Raw genomic sequence first — 17,297 nt, 5'->3', positions numbered from 1 at the left:
CAGTTATAATCCTCTCATATCTTAGCTAAGAACCTTTTAGATACTAAAGTTAGAATCTTTAGGATAGGACAGCTATTGGAGTAATCTCTGTAACATGCCATTTACCTATGGTCTGGACATTTCTGAACACTTAGTGTGTGTTTCTTGCTTGATGTCGTTCTTGTTGGTTGTATTTCTGTTTTGTTTATGTTACTATCTTTCCCCTCTCCTGGACAACAGTACGTAATAATTGTTCCTATTGTAGATAGTCTTGTATTAGGTTAGAACTTTCTTATTTAGACAACATTGTTCTATCTATAATCCTGAAGTACCTACCCCTGGGGTGTGACCTTGGGGCTACCCTTGAAATCTGAGACTCATGTATGCCAGGCTCTTCTCTCATGAGCCTGGAAGGTGCTGATTGACTGAGGAGGCAGACCAGCATGGGACTGTACCTCAGCCTTCCAGAACCCTGCAACGATTCTCCTATTCTGTTTCATGATTTTTTTTCCTTAGTAAATTCCTTTTACCCACTAAGCAGACTCTGTGGATTTCTTGCTTTAAGGGGCGGGGTCAGGGGTTTAGGTGCTACCTCGCTGCCTCTGGATTGGACAAAGGCAGACAGTGAGCAGTGAGCAAGCAGGGATTTTTTTTTTTCCAGGAGTGAGTTTTTAAGGAGAAAAAGGGGGAGTCTGTGCTAGGGTGAGTTGGTAAGTCCTGATTGGACATGTTAGTCAAATAATGAACTTTGATTGTTGGACTTTGGTGTTTTGTCTCAGGAATGAGTTGGTGGTCAACTAAGGGAATGGACCTTGGGGCTAGCTGTAGGAAATTAATCTAATGGTTTTTAGCAAGGCAGAGAGAAGGAAGGGCAAAGGACAAAACCTGTTGGCAATGTTTGGTCCTACCAGAGAGCCCTTGAGTACAGTCATCAATGCCTTTCCCCAGTGGAAAGTTTGTAAGTTTCTACCTCCCCATCCACCCCCAATTCACAGATGACAAATTTGAGGTTTGGAGGAAAATGTGCTCGAGTTCTTGTAGCTAGTAGTTATTGGTAGATCTAGGATAAACATGGAGGTATCCATAGGCTGGGACTCTAATTTGATTATATTTAAAATAGGCATAAAAGTAAAAGTTGAGTGTCATAGTGTGTGTCTGTAATCCCAGCACTTGGGAGGGAGAGGCAGGAGGACCAGGAATTCAAGGCTGGCTTTGGGTATGTAAGAAGTGTGAGTCCAGAATAGATTATTATCTTAAACATTTCATTTTTTTTCTCTCCTTCAAACTTAGCCACTCTTCCTTAAGTGCTTAGAAATAATCAGAGACATGCTGGAAAGCTAATGCCTCCACCTTCAATTTCAGGGTGGGGCTCAAGCTAGAGTCGTGGCAAAGGCTTGCCCATTCTCTGCAAACACTTTCCCCAGGCAGGCCCAGATCCCACACCACAGTGTCACAAGCACTGTGGAGAGAGGCTAAGGAGACACTCTTCATGGGGGAATCTGCTCCATTTAGACTCAGTGCTGATGTGGAAAAGCTCCCTGAGGAAAAAGCCATTCCTTCCCCATTCCCAACTGTATGCATCATCTTACTACATGACACCAAAACACAAAGTTAAAAACTGTCCAAAATTCCATAGGAATAGAATACGTTTTATGCTGCCTTACTGAATAATATTCATAGATAAAATAATCTACCTACACATGTAAGTTTAAATAGTGAGATACTATTTTAATAATAATAACTTTTTGGATGAAGGGGGAATGGAGACCAGAGCTTTGCACATGGTTGAGAACGTGCTTTACCACTGAACTACATCTTTTAATCTCCTTTCCTTTCTCCTTTCTCCTTCTGCTCCACCCTCCCCACCTCCCTTGACTCACTGGGACAGGGTATTGTCATCCATGTATTAGCCCAGGCTGGCCTCAAACAGATGATCCTGCCTCAGCCTCTAAAATACTGGAGTTGCAGTGACGTGCCACCAAGCCTGGCTCCAAACTTTGTTTTCAAATATGTAAATACTGCACTGTAAAAGTCCTTTAAGACAAATTGAGTTCTGAGACGTCTGTATGTAACTGTAGAAGATCACAAATTCAACAAATGCCAACTAAACAAAGATGGATTTCTTCTTAGCATTTTAACATCCCAGGTTAACATATATAAAGACTGCCTCCATTGGCGATGTGGACTTTCAAAACTAATGTAGTCTTCTTTTTGTTTAAAAGTAATTTCACTTCTAGAAAACACTATATATCAAGAAGACATTCATATATGAAATATGTCTCAGTTCTAAGCTCAAACCACTAGAAACTAATTTTTTGAATGAATAGATGTGTGACAGAAAACTGAAAAGCTGCACAATAATTTATGCAGAATTGTCATGTGCATTATAGGTCTTATAGGACTGCTGGCTGAGTGGCAGGTGCCAGTTCTGATCCTATGCTCAAGAACTAAGTATTGGCCAGAGAAACAGAACTAATAGGAGATAAGCAGATATGGATATGAATATGAAGGTGATTTAGTGTAATTAACTGGTTCACACAACTATGGAGGCTGAGAAATCAAGACCACTCATGATATAGAATGTTCTAATTCTAATCCAAGTCCAATCCAAAGGCAGAAGATCAGTGGCTTCACCATAGTGAACACACTATGTCACACATAAAAATGTTTCTTCTTCAGCATTTTACCCAATTTGTTAAATACGGGCTCTCCTCATTAGGGAGTACAGTCTGCTTTTTTTAATCTGTGGGTTCAAATGGTGACTGAATATAGAAATATCTTAAAGACACACCCCCAAATAATGTTTAACCAAATATCTTAGCATCCCAAGACCTTGTTAAGTTTTCACACAAAGTTAACATCACAAAGCATTATGTGATTCTGCCTACTTTCACATGGTTATGACCTATGTGCACATGGGAGGGACCAAATCATTACCTGGGTGTCTGGGTGTCTATTATTATGAGAAGGATGAAAGACCCCAGCCTTCACCTTGGGGGAAAATCCAGACAAGCTTATTCTAGAACAGAACAGCTAGCCCCTGCCAATCCACAGATTAGTATGGGTGAAAGCAAATCACTGAAGCTTTCCATGACCGAGTTGCAGAATGGTTGTGTAGAAGGTATGATGGACACCAGTGTCTGTCCTATCCAAAGGGATTGCTTTCTTTTTCCAGAGTAAGAAAGGCAGACACAGTTCAAAGAAGAATATTAAAAGTCAAGCTGAAATGCATCATGCTAGAAAGGGAGAGATTGGTAATTAGGAAAAGGAAACACTAGGTATAATCCAGGGAACAGAAGTTGCCCAGTTCTCTATAAACACACAGTGCTTAATTCCAGGTCTATGAAGTTCTGGGTATTAGAAAAGCCCTTCAGCAAACTCTACCAATGTTTGTGTCATGAAACTACTTCCCTAACCAAAATCATGCTGAGAACTCAAGTAGGCTAAGTTTCCCATATTCTGGAAAATTAATGTAAGAGAAACAAATATGTAACAAAGACTGAACAAAGCCCATGAGTTTGAAAAAATAAGACAGTTGCCCTCAAACGGCAAATAACAATGTGTTTATCTTTTGATTATAAAGACATACAGTGTTTAATAATATGGGAAGATAAACTAACCTATGAGTAATTTGTTTTCATCAGCATTTTTGTTTGCAATGCAATTAATTTCTATAAACTCAGCAGGTTTAAAAATTAATTAGACATATCTGTCATCCTGCCTGGTCACAAATGTTCTGATTATTTGTCGGGATTTTATTCAGTTGACAATGAGAAGCAAGGACCAGTTTTGAAAGACTTGTGTGTGACGACGGGCACCTGGCTCATAGTCTAACGAAACAAGAATAGTTGCTAGATAAGTTTTGCATTTTTTTAAGGTCTCAGGATAATTTCACTTGACTTAACAAAGTTTCCAGAATCTCTATAAAAATCTACCTGAATATAAGTGCAATAAAGGAGATACAATTAAACATAAGAACCAGGAAGTCTTAAAACAAACAAATAAAGAACTGTAATGGCAAATGACTGCTCAGGAAGTCAAGCAAACATCTGGATAACACTGACAGATTTCTTTTTTAAAATGTCACACACCAAAGCTAAGTGAGAAGAAACTAAAAACTGAAATGTTTGTATCTCTAAGGATATTGGTATGCCAATAAAAGAGGCTGAAAGTGATAAATTATACACACATTCATTAAAAATTTTCTGTGTAGCTTGGTTTGTTTGTAGGGCCCCTAGCAGTGGGACCAGGATCTGTCCCTGGCGCATGAGCTGGCTTTTTGGAACCTGTTCCCTAAATGATGCCTCCCTCAACCTTGAAGCAGGGGAGAGGCTCTTAGTCCTGCCTCAACTTGATGTATCATGCATTGTTGACTCCCATGGGAAGTCTTACCCTTTCTGAGGAGTGAATGGGGGTATAGAAAGGAGGTGGTGGGAGCGAACAGGAGGAGAGGAGGGAGGGGAAACTGGTGGGTATGTAAAATAAATTTTAAAAATTAATAATAAAAAAATTTTCCACAACTTAGAAAACAAAGGAGGCTTATCAACTCTGATAACACTAAAGCCACATACATCCCCGTGGTTCATATCATATTCAATATGAATAGTGAATGTACTCCCCTAAGATCAAAAGCAACAAAAGAATATTTTCTCTTCTCATTTCTAGTCAACATTATACTGAAGACCCTAGACTATAAAATAAGATGAGAAAAGGAAATGAAAATCATGCAGATTGAAAAAGAAACCAATTAACTCTAACTGCAAGTAATTATTACTGTACACAAACACTGAGGAATCTATGAGGGAGGACCTATCAGAACTAATAAATGAATTTATAAGTACTGCAGAACACAAGGCCAATAGGAGATTTCGCTGTTTTTTATACCAATAACAAAAAGTAGAAAATAGAGTTTAAAATATTACTAGTCTTTTTCATAAATGAGAAGATTCAGTAGTCTCAGGTATCAGTTCTTTCTAACCTCATATGGTCAATGTGACCCAGTCACTACAACACCAACTATTCTGTAGACATCAACAAACTGGTTCTAAAGTCGTATAGGAAGCCAAACGTCACCATCCAGCATCAAAGAACAAACTCATGTCTATTGTTGTTCTTGTTCAGCTCAGGTCTGGGCAGCCATGTTGGTGAGACTTCACAGATGTAGCTGCTGATATTTTTAGGAGACACAATCTCACAGCAAACTCCCTGAGCCCCCAGCTCTCACAGTCTTTCTGCTCCATCTTCAGCAATGATCCCTGAGCCCAGAGGCCATGCATTTGAACGGGAACACAGGGGAGTGTATGAGAAGGTTGGAGGGTATAAAGCAAAGGGAGAATTAATATAGCTATAGTATAATCTCAAAAAATAAAAGAAAGAATTTGTAAAAAGGGCAAAGTCAGAGAGTACCTTCTACTTGACTTCAAGACTTACTATAAAAACCTACGATAATCAGGACAGTAGAGTGTCAGAAAAAGATCTGAATACTTAGATTGAGAGAATGAGCAGGAGAGTCCCCAAGATAGTCCTTTTAGTCAGTGATACTAGACAATTAGACAACATCTTGCAAAAGAAAGAAAGAAAGAAACCTAGATACAGACTTTTTTTTAAACAAAAATTGACCAAAATGGATCACAGACATAAACATAAACACAAAGCTACAAAAGTTCTCAGAGCAGCACAGGATGAAACCTAGTTGGCCTTGAGTTTGGCAATAACTTTTTAGACACAACAGTAGAAGCATGATCCACAAAAGCAAAGTGACAGGTTGGACTTCATTAAAATTGAAAATGCTTGGAGCTGGAGAGATGGCTCAGGGATTAAGAGCACTTGTTGCTCTTGTAGACGACCCAGGTTTGGTTCCCATTGCTCACATGGTAGGTCGCAATCATCTGCAACTCCAGTTCCAGGGGACCTGACACCCTATTCTGACCTCAAGAGGGACCAGGTACACACGTGGTACACGTATATGCAGGCAAAACACTCATATACATACAATTAAATGACTAAGTCTAAAAAAAGAAAATAAATGATTGAAAATGCTCTTGTTTGTGACTTAGTCATGTGAGGTGAACAGAGGCTGAGTGGAGAAGGGAGGCTGGGCATGGGATCTGACAAGGCTGCCTGCCCACAGGATCCTCAAGGAAACCCAGTACTCCCCAGCTGAAACAGTCTCCAGCATCAAAGCAGAACCATATAAAACACCTGCTAACCTCATGTGGCTATTACTCTCCCCAGGATAGGATTTCCTCTTTGAAGGAGGAACTTTTATGCTTCAAAGATTTCTTCCAGAAGATAACCCAGTAGCATCACCTAAAGTACATTTAATTACCAGGATTTATCGCCCTAATGCAATGGAGCTTGGAAGAGGATGCTGGGAAATGTCCGAATATCAGAGGTCACACAGCACTGCAGATCTGCTTTGTTGGTGGGACCTTTAAGGGCTTCTAACCCAGATGATGCATTTGCAACTGATGTAACACAGTAGCTGAGACCAACAAATCCCAAGCCCTGGACACAGCTGGAGCCTGAGCTATGCTAGGTACCATGAACAACAGCTACTCTGATGATCATGTGATCTGTCCTGGTCTTTCAAGACTTCTTCCTTTTTATTTATTTATTTTTGTATTGAATGCAGAAGAAAATCCCAGGCATTGGCAGATCTTTGGTGATTAAGCGCACATTAGAAATGTAAGCCTTCTCCTGGCGCATGGACAAAGAGCAGGGAGAGGCTAGAAGGATTTGAATTGGAGAGAAAGGTTTAAAGGCTCTTGAAAAATATTGAAAAATCTCTTTGCTTTTATTCATTTCCCCCACCCAGCATGGCTTAAGTAAAAAGCTCTGTGAATGAAGACAGTTGCCAATTTCATTTTATTTTTCGAGAGGAAGTAGTTTTATCTTAAATTTTAAGGGCCCCTTTCCCGTTTTTCTGGTGTTCTAACTGCATTTATTAAAGCAGTTGGCTGGTTCTTTAGAAAAGGCTCCAACTTAGAGGCTTAGAAGAGCTTAGACAGACAAGCTCCGCTATTTGAAAATGGAGCATTAAACAAACATCACAGCCCTCACAAACAGCGTTTGTGCCTTTACCATCAAGTGTAGGTTCGTCTGCTTCAAAACAGCTTGTGACCATTTCACACAACTTATCTGGGAACTTTTATGAAGCCCAAGGTTTTAGCAAGAGCTTGTTTGTTATTCTAAAGAAAATGCTTTGTGCTTTGCAACAGGCAGCTGAGAGAACAAAAAGTTACTATAACAACTGATAAAGGACTGCTATCCAAAAATAACCAAAAGCCCCGAAAGTGAGGAAAAACAGTGAGGAAAAAATTCAATTGATAAATTGTCAGAAGCTCTGAACAGACACCAAACCAGAAGATCTACAGACAACAAATAAGAGTATGAAAATCTGCTCGGTCTCCTGTGCCATCAGGAAATCGGTAAATTAACAGAGCAGCGAGACACCACTGTGAGAGTGGAGGAAGCCTGAGTGACGGTGTAGTGTGTGAGGAACCCCAATTCCTCAGACCCATGAGAGCGCCAAAAACCAAACAAAACAGAAAAAAAAAACCAACAACAAACCTCCCCCAGGTGATTCAGAGGCACAGAAAAGCCTTCTTCTGGCCAGAGTATGAGTGTTGACAGTGTTTGCAGAAACTGTCAACTAAAACTGCACCCCAGACTGCCCCCTACAGAGACCTCCTCCTGAGACTGGCCAAACCTGCTCCTTGTTCACCTTGCATACCATAAATAAACCCACAATAAGCCAGCTTCCATATCCTGACATACGGGATAAGCAGGCTGAGGCTCTGGGCGGCAGCTGGTGCAGTCTACGACTCTACATTTTGATAAGTTGTGGTTTTCTGTAATGGTCTCGATCCGTTGTAGAGACGTTTCCTTGATGAGGGGTGAGGACTACACTTTTATGTGGGTCTAAGGATAAATATTTGGAATGTAGTTATTGGGGATTACGATGGTTTAGTAAAGTGGCAGCCGCAGGTTCTCCTCCAAGACCCGTGACCTCACTAGTTTTGAGCGGTTGGCTAGGTTTCCAGTACTAGGCACGATTTCCCTCTTGTTGAGCACGTCTTAAGCCTATTTGGAGAGCTGTTGGTTACTGCCAAGGTATGAGTGCCACTACTGCACCCTTAGGGTCATTGTTGTGGTTCATAGGCTCATCGCTGGGTTAGACTATCAGTGGCTTCCCTCCTTTGGAAGCTTGAATGGAGCCTTCTGGCACCATGAGTCTTCAGGGAGGGGTCATTTGGGTCCAGCTCAGGTCCCCTAAGTCCTGTGTCTGACCTGCATGGTGTCTTAGAAACTTATCCTCCTACCTCTCAGGTGGAAAATAAAGGCAGTAGCCTATAATGCTTTGGGAGTCTCTTGGACAACCCTGATTTTCAGGTCAGCTCAAAGCAGGGTAAAAATAAATCCCCCCAGCACATGCTGTTTTCCAACTTACTCCTCAAAGATGCCAGTTTGGACTTTATTCTTCCATACTTGTAAATGTATCTTAGTCTCTCTTAAATAAAAGCATACCATATCTTCCGGTCAAAACTTGGTAAATTTTTAATGTTAACATGTATCCAAAGTGCTTCCTGTTAAGTACTGCTCTTCATTCATTTCAATGGCTGTACAGCACTTCATGATTTAGATGACCCAATTGACCTGATCAGCCTCTGATGGACATTTATGCCATTTATAATTTTTCACTACCACAAATAATTGACTGCTAATGATTCATCTTGGTTCTCTGATAACTCTGAGCATGTCTAGAAGGGGGAGATGAAGAGGTCTCCCAGAAAGCAGCTCTTCCAATGGAAAGGAAACTTGTGTCACACTCTCTACGATCCTAAGATAACAGGGCTGCATCAGAGGAGACAATTGATGGCAAGTCCAGAACACTGTGTCCCTTCAAGTGTCCTCTTACCAGCCCCCAAGCTCTCACTCCTTCTCCAGTCTCCCCAAGGACAGTAACAGCTCACGGTAACATCAGCAGGTTCTATTAATACCACACAGAGGCCAAGACATTCTAGGCAGGGAAGGCAGGCTGGGAGGTAATACATCATTGTGACTACAGGGAACTGAGCAGGGAACAAGTACAGGGAGCCAAGGCTGAGGATTCCAAGAAGTGTGAGGAGTCTTTGCAGAGGCGGATACTCTGCAAGTGAAGTTGGAACAGAAGCCGAGAAATGACTCTGGATACTATTGTAGGTCTCCACTTTTCCTCCCCCTGCTGCGGCCAACAGGGAACCCAAGTTGCACATTAAAACTGACTATTTGAAAGTTAGTCATCTTTATGCTTAAATTATCTCAGTATTCAGTGCAGCCAGTAATGTGTTTAATGTGCACTAACTAGAGCATGTAGTCATGTGCTGAAAACTCAAGAGAAGAATACCAGAGTCACCAGAACATCTCTTAAGGGCACACATTCAGAGGTAAAGAAAAATATAACTAGCATAACGGCATGCTTAGAATGATTAAAAAGAATAACTTGGGGATTGGGAGTCAGCTCAGTGACAGAGTGCTTGCCTCCCATGCATGAGGCCGTAAGTTCAATTCTCAGTGCGGAGGGGGGAAAAAAGAATGCATTTAAGGAGGCTAGACAGAGAGCTTGAAGTCACAAACTAGGTCACCCTGTCTATGAACTGTTCCCTGCTGCAGAGGCTCTCATGGCACATGAGCCTGCTGACCAATTTAAAACGAAGTACAAGATATCTCGGATGCCTTTCTTAGGAAGAGGTCAACCCTCCAAGACCACTTGTTTGTAGATGTTCAAACCTGAGTAGCAGAGAAGACGGAATCTTAGAAACATGCTACTGCGTCCCTGTAAAGGTATCCCCAGCACCCGAACCCCCACTTCCTCCCCAGTCACAGGAACAATGACAGGAAGTGAGATCCACTGGTGTCTCCTAAGGAGATTTTGGGACAGCACTCTACAAGCTCCCAGTGCTCATCCAGCTCTGGCACACTGGGTGCTTAAGAGCCAGGTGAAGGCAGGCACAGTGCAGAGGATGAACACTGGAATTAGGTGTCTGCTGAGCTGCTTCAGTCTGGGGAAAATCACAAGGTCTCTGAGCAATAAGAGGCCTGGCTCATAATAAAAACTAAATATGCCTGTGCATTCTGGTCTGTGGTCATGCTCTGTATAGATATATGCACAGAATAATTAGAAAGGCACAGAACCAAAAAAGCATGGAGCCCCGTGCTCACAGAATTTCAAGAGGCAACAGGACAGGACCCCTTCTAATGTGAGGTGCTGTGTATGCCTATGTGGATAGTTCATGACGCAGGCCCAAGGTGTGACTATTCCAGGAATGGACTCTGAGAATAAGTGGTTGTAACTACACAGCTAAAGCCTTTAGACTCTCAGAAAATATTGGTTGTTTCTGGAAGTGCAATTTTAATGAAGAGAGAAGGAGATTCATTCATTAAAAGTTCTTCCTTCCTTCTACAAATATTACATAAGAAAAGGGAGCTTTTTTTAAAAAAAAGTCAGAATGCAAAGTAGAAAAGATATCTTTAAAATTACAGAGCCTGCCTATGAATAGCACGCTAGTAGCATTTCATATATCATCACACACAACTCTAAAAGCTAAAAATCATTTTTCACAGCAGGAAACAAGAAAGATCAGCAAAGTTAAGAAACTGGTCATGATTACACTATTTTTCTCTTGTTTCATAATTTAATCATTTGACAGTGTTTCTTGAACTCAGGTTACAAAATAAAGCAATGGCCTCTCCCTAATCTTGTCTTCAACCTCCTAAAGTTTAGTTAAGAGAAACTAGTATTCAAATAATTAAATTTAATGCTTTCCTTTCTCTCTCTCTCTCTCTCTCTCTCTCTCTCTCTCTCTCTCTCTCTCTCTCTCTCTTTTGTGTGTGTGCATTTTGTGTGGAGTGTGTGCGTGTGTGTGTGTGTGTGTGTGTGTGTGTGTGTGTGTGTGTGTGTGAGTGTGTGTGTGTGTGTGTGTGAGAGAGAGAGAGAGAGAGACAGAGAGAGACAGAGACAGGGAGACAGAGAGAGAGACCGAGAGATACAGAGACAGAGAAAGAAAGAGAGAGACACACAGAGAGATACAGAGACAGAGAGAGAGACAGAGAGGGTGTTAGTGGTCAACATTATGTATCTTCCTCAATCACTTTGCACCTTACTTTTTGACACAGTCTCTTACTGAACCTGAATCTCACGACTTCAGTGAACTCTAGGGATCCCCCTGCCTCAGCTTCCTGGTGCTGGGTTTACCAATGCAAACCACCACACCATGCCTTTTACAAGGATCCAGACTCAGGTTCCCACGCGTGCACATCAAGCACTGTTGCTAACTAAACCCCCAACTCCGCCCTCTCACTTCATTTTTTTAATAGTGAAATTAATGAACTTTAAACATAAGAACGCCTCGATTTAGCAAATAAAAATACAGGATGCCAAGATAAATTCAAATTTCATGTAAACAACAAACACTATTTTAGTATAAACACACCTGCTGTGGCCAGGTGGTGTTGTCTCCCAATGCATATCTGGAACTTGATTTCCAGAATGATAGTGTTAACAATTTGGGTCTTCAGGGAAGTGACAAACACGTGAGGGTGCTGCCATAGTGAGTGGGATTTAGTGTTTTATAGAAAGAGGTGGGAGGAGCTGTCTTGTCCCGTCTTTCACGTGAGCACTTCTGTGACAAATATGACTCCGTATGCTCAGGGTGTGGTGGCTCCTTGATCCTGGGCCTTAAACCCATATAAAAGTCTGGGTGCAGTGGCATGGACATATAATTCCAGAACTGGGTAGGTGGAGACAGCAAGATCCATGGAGACAGGGAGCTCCAGGGTTAGTGAGTGACCCTGTCCCCAAAGTAAGATGTAGGTAGGTAGGCATAATCGAAAAGACACCTAACACTGACCTTTGGCCTCTATGTGAATGTGCATGCATACATATACGTACACCTATAAGTATGCACAAAAAAATAAAACAAGAAAATAAATAATACTGGTTATAGAGGAAAAAAAATTGCTACCCTTGTTCATTGTAGAGCAGCTGTTCTCAACCTGGGGTTCGTGACTCCTTTGGGGGGGTGTCAAATGACCCATTTAAAGGAGTTGCCTAAGAGCATCAGAAAACACAGATATTTGCATTACGATTCATAACAGTAGAAAAATTACAGTTATAAAGTAGCAAGAGAAATAATTTTATGGTTGAGAACCACTGTTTCAGAGGGAAATGTAAATGTTATAATCACCGTGGAAGATAGTATAACCAGTTCCTCAAAAAATAAAAATGTAATGAACACATGATACAGCAGTTATATTTATGGATATATGCTCCAAAGAATGGGAAGCATGGGTCTCAAAAGGACATTTATATACCAAGTTGGGAAATCAGAATTCATAATAGTTAAAATATAGAAGTACCCTAAGTGTCCATAGCTGAATAGATCAACAGAATGTGATCTATGCACACAATGGGAGGAAATTCTAAGACATATTAAAACATGGAGGAAACTTCTGGAAATTATGCCAAGAGAAATAAGGCAATCACAAAAAGGCAAATAATACACAATTCCATTTATTTGAAATACTTAGAGTAGTCACAATCATAGAGACACAAGGTGGTATGGTGGGTGTTAGCAGCTAGGGGAGAGAATGGAGAGTTATCATTCAAGGCGTGGAGGGTTTGAGTTTTGGGAGATGAAAGAGAACTTCTGAATGCTGGTGCTTATGGTAGCACAAGAGTATCAATACACTTAATGTCACTAAACTTTAACTCTAAGATGGTAGTAATACTACATTATGATGTATATGTACATATATATATATATATATATATATATATATATATATATGTATGTATGTATCACCACAGCCTTTAAAACTGGGGAAAACCCCACATGATATCATGTAAGTAGTACTTCATAAGAAATCTGTAAAACTAAAAGCTAAAAAGTGAAATATTTATCCCATCTTAATTGTCAAAATAACAGAATAAATAAAGGAAATATAACAAAATGATGCAAAAAATTTAAGCTTTAAAAATTGCTTCATTAGAAATTAGGCTACACATACTCTGAAGGGCACAACACAGAATTGAATGGACCATTTTCTCTAGAAAAACAGAGCTCCACGGAAAATTCTATGAGCTAATAAAAATGTTATATAGTCTACTTGTTAACAAGATTAAATTTAAAATAGAACTCATCATATATTTTTCTATTTCCTAGTATGAAAGATTTTAGGACTAAAAAAGACCAAACTACCCAGTTCACCCAATCTATTTATTTACTTCCTATTGTTCTACTTGCTCAAGAGGGCAAGCAGCCATGATATGCAATGATTAATAACTGGCCCTCACGGTGGAGGGAGTGTTTGTGATTAAAAAAAAGCAACAAATGGCATCTTCTTATACCATTAAGATATTCTATCAAGAGTTAAAATGGTAGCCTCATCCTGCTGTTATCCTTAGCTGTCTCAAGAAAGACCCTCAGTCGGCTGCAAAATTTTACATTGGATTCTCAATTGTAAAGGGATTTTTAAAAAGCAAAGGAAATACAAAAACAATGTAGTGATGTATGGAAACTGTATGTAGTTGGGGAGTGACGGCAGTAGAGACCTGCCTCTCATATGCTAGCAAACAGACTTGAACTAAAGGATGAGTTTAAACAGACATGTGCTCTGTGAATCGGTGTCAGATAGAAACCCCAGCAATCAGGAACCAGTACAACACATTGGTGCATTGTGGCTTCTCCCCTAACACAACTGCACATTGGTGCATTGTGGCTTCTCCCCTAACACAACTGCACAGACTCTAAAGAGCATTTTCACCTTCACCATCCCGAGAAATCTACCCTTAGGCGGGGTAAGACGAACAGCAAGAGTGAGCTGGCCAAGGTGACACTGACAAATCATATACTTTTATTCATAAAACATGTCATCAACAAATTAATTTCAGACTAAGAGCTCACATTCCTAATCATAAGAAAATGGGTTTTCCGATGACCACGTGACAGGCGGCACATTATGACATCTTTCCGGTAATCTCCCTGAGGCTGGGACCTGCATCTTGCTCTAGGAGGCATCATTCACATTTAAGGAACTTGACAGAATAAACACAATTTTTACCTAAAAGATCTTAGGTTAATCTATTGGTCAGGCCAGAGAAGTGACTTTCCCTGCCATGGACCCATGACAAGTAAATTTATTTCCCACTACATCACTCAAAGAAGCCAGATGGCCTCCGACCCTTCCTTCTGCTCCTGCCTTCTCCAGGCAGCGGCTAATGACATTTGCTTTTAGTTGAGTGTCGGGAAAAAGACGGTTGTCTGCGTGTGTTGACACCAAACACCAAATTTCATTAACGAACAATGCTGGGAAAGTCTCCATGATTTATTTTTTTTTAAGGAAACTGTTTTCTTTTTTCCGGAGGGGGTTTATTTTCTATTTTCTGTTCATATATAGTTTGTGCTTCCAAGGCTGTCTGAACACAACTCTGTGAGGAACCGAGGTCTGCCAGGAGCTGGTTTTCACCGTTCTTTGCTGTGGAGGAAGGATGGCCGCATCCAGGTACCAGGCGGTCAAGTACCTTCTCTGGAGACAAGGGAAGCCAGATCTTTGTCTAGGTTTCTTGCTAACTACTTTTCTCCCTCTCTCCTTTCTTCCTTGCTAGTCTGACATTCCCTTTATTTCTTTTGTCGCACACACTATACAGATTTGGGCTCATTCAGTTAAGACTTTGCTAGTGGCTTCCCAGAATGTGGTCTTAAAAAAAGAGATGGATTAGATTTTTAATTTTCTATTAGAGAGCGCAAAATCAGCAGTGCTTTTAACACGCATTTTCATGGCTTAAAAAAAAAAAGCGCCACGTTGTTTTCTAAGCCATTCTCAAATCCCACTTAGACACCAGGCCTCTGCGTAAAGCCCCAAGGGATGGATTGGCATTGGAGAACCTGATGAACTCAACCATGAAAGCTTTCGCTTGAAAACTTGTGGTGAGCACTAGGCCTTTTGAAGCTTGCTAAGACAAAATGAGTAGGCTCTGAGAGTACTATCGTCTCTCACCAAAGCTAAGAACAAGAACTAAGCTGAAAAGACGTTTTAATTTTTTTTTTTTCCGTAGTCAGTCAGCTAAGCAGGAAGGAAGGGAGTCCGGCAGGAGAAAGGAATATAAGGGATTCCCTCGGAGACTTAAAAGATGCCTCATCTCTGGGTACCCAGGGGAGCCCTGGTCTCTGCGACGCCTTCCCAGAGCTGCCACTGCGGCGCACTGCGGAGCCCATCGCCTGCCAGCAGCCTCTGTCCTGCCTGGCTTTCCCTGCCGCCCCTGCCGCAGTCTATCCGCCCACCCCAGTCCCTCCAGTCTGCTGCTGCTGTCTGCACAGGGCGCGCCGCGGGGCATCCATCACCCGGGAGCCTTTGACGCACACGCGCGCGCTCCCAGACAGGCTGGGTCTCCTAGCCCTCCCTCCCGCCATGCCCGCCCCATCGCGGGGCAGCATTTACATCACGCCCACACGTAGAGGGTGACGCGACCGCCCCCCAACCCCCGCTCTCGTGGTCCAGGCGGTACCTCCAGAGCTGGTGACTCAGCTCCTCCCTCTCCGCCCCCGCGCGTGGCGCCTGAGGTTCCCGCACGCCCACAGAGATGTTCCTTGCATCTGCGGTGGGGTGCTAGCTGCCCCAGCCAAGTTCATCCCGGTATTCTATAATCTTCCCGGGCTGGTCAGAGGAGTCCCAGCCATGGGGGAGAAAGTATTCCCAATTCTAGAGCCGGTTCAGAGGGGGAAAAGAGAAGAAGATGGTGGGCTGTCGTCCCATTTCCTCTTGGCCTTAAATTATAGACCTCGGTAGAAGTAGTTGTTGCTGTCGTCGTCGTCATCATCATCATCATCATCATCATCATCATTTTTGCTGGGGAAGGCCCCTCTCCCAAGAACCCCACACTCTCAGATGCGCTTCGCTGCTCCAGGCGCAGAGGGAAAGCTCTATAGGGTTTTGCTGAATGGAGGTGCCGTGTAAGAAAAGTGTGGATTCTTACAAAGAGCTACAGCCCGCACGCTCCCCTGCTCTCAGCCTTTTGATGCGGGCGCACAGACGCTAGCTACTCGCAGGTCTGGGGAGGGTTTTGCGGAAGAGTTTGAAAATTCACGGGGTTTCTATTAGCCTCCCGTAGAGTCGACTGCGGCTGCTCATGCTTTCCCACCACCCGCACATCTGCAGAGGGATCCCCGCAGAAAAGTTGAACCAGAGGTTGCAGGGATGGCATAGTGATGGCGGGTGCTCCTGGCTGCCTGTTTTGAATAGTCTCCCCTGGCCATCCTGAAGCCCCCGCCCCCTGCCCCCAAGTAAAGAAGCCTGGAGACGCCTGCAGGAGCAACCCTGAACGCCTGAGGCTGCCCACCCACCTGCCCCGGAATCCCGAACATAGCGCGCCGCCGCACCTTTGACTTGCCCCAGCCCAGTAAACTGGGGTCATTCCATTGCCTCCGTGAGATTTCCCCCTTACCATTCCAACACAGGGGCTCAGTAGGCAGCCCTCCACACCCGCAGCCGCTTTCCCCGGGCCAGAGCGGGCAAAGTTGCGCTAGTTGCTCTTCTGCGAGGCTGCAAAAAGTTCCCTGGCTGCAACGCTCGCTCTCCCGGTCCAGAAGGGGATTCTAGCGGAGAGAGATCTCTCGCCAGTGTTGCGGGGGACTCCTTACTCACCGTTCCAGCCGTCGGGGACCCCCTGCCCTGAGCGGTGTCTGCACTGCAGCCGTCGCCGCGCGGGCACCCCTCCTCTTGCTGCCCGGGGCCGCCTCGGTCTGCCACTCTCTCCTGCAGCGCGCGCAGTGGTGACTCCTTTGAGTGAGTCGGCGGCGAGAGGAGGGGCGGGAAAGTGGCTCCGGGCTGCCACGCTGCGGTCCTCCTCCGCCTCCTCCTCCCCTTGGTGCTGCAGTGGCGGGCGGCGGCGTGGCGAGAGTACAAGCGATGAGCAGGGAGGGAGTTACTGCGCGCGGGGGAGGAGGGCGCTGTGCAAGGCTGGGCGAGCTCCCGGGGTGATGCAAAAGCGCCGCTGAGGTGCGGGTCCCGGGAAGGGGGTGCGTTGGTAGGGCTGGCTCCAAGGGGCAGGTACTTTTGGAGAAGTCAGGTCTCAGTTTGTAGCCCAGGAAAAGAGAAAAGCGCCAGTGCTGAATTAGTCACCGGGTGTGACTGTGCCTTGCGCACTTGGCCGCCCTTTGGGCCGGGTCCGCAAGGCACAAAGAAATTGTTGATTGCTGGAGGCCAATGCCCAGGGATGGAGGCTTTTGGTCGGTTTCCGGGCCTGGAACTGGTTAATTTTGACTTGGCTTTGGGTAAGT

At 43.4% G+C, this 17,297-nt stretch overlaps 1 protein-coding gene across 2 annotated transcripts in view; it reads right to left on the bottom strand.

Moving 5' to 3' along the window:
- Positions 1-16,978, bottom strand: part of Sv2c (synaptic vesicle glycoprotein 2C) — a 193,378-nt gene extending 176,400 nt beyond the window's left edge. Inside the window, exon 1 of one of the 2 annotated variants that reach the window (XM_052743523.1) lies at positions 16,663-16,978. The gene's annotated coding sequence lies outside the window, so the exon portion shown is untranslated. Of the gene's footprint in view, positions 1-16,462; positions 16,584-16,662 lie in introns of those variants that run through there. The other variant, XM_052743524.1, reaches the window with a different exon arrangement.
- Positions 16,979-17,297: the final 319 nt, after the last annotated feature.

The sequence above is a fragment of the Peromyscus californicus genome, unplaced genomic scaffold (genome assembly GCF_007827085.1).
Source record: "Peromyscus californicus insignis strain IS unplaced genomic scaffold, ASM782708v3 Scaffold_18__1_contigs__length_77618521, whole genome shotgun sequence".
In the NCBI taxonomy this organism is placed as follows: domain Eukaryota; kingdom Metazoa; phylum Chordata; class Mammalia; order Rodentia; family Cricetidae; genus Peromyscus; species Peromyscus californicus.
The sequence above is the reverse complement of the archived record's forward strand: the minus strand, read 5'-3'. Positions and strand labels throughout refer to the sequence as shown.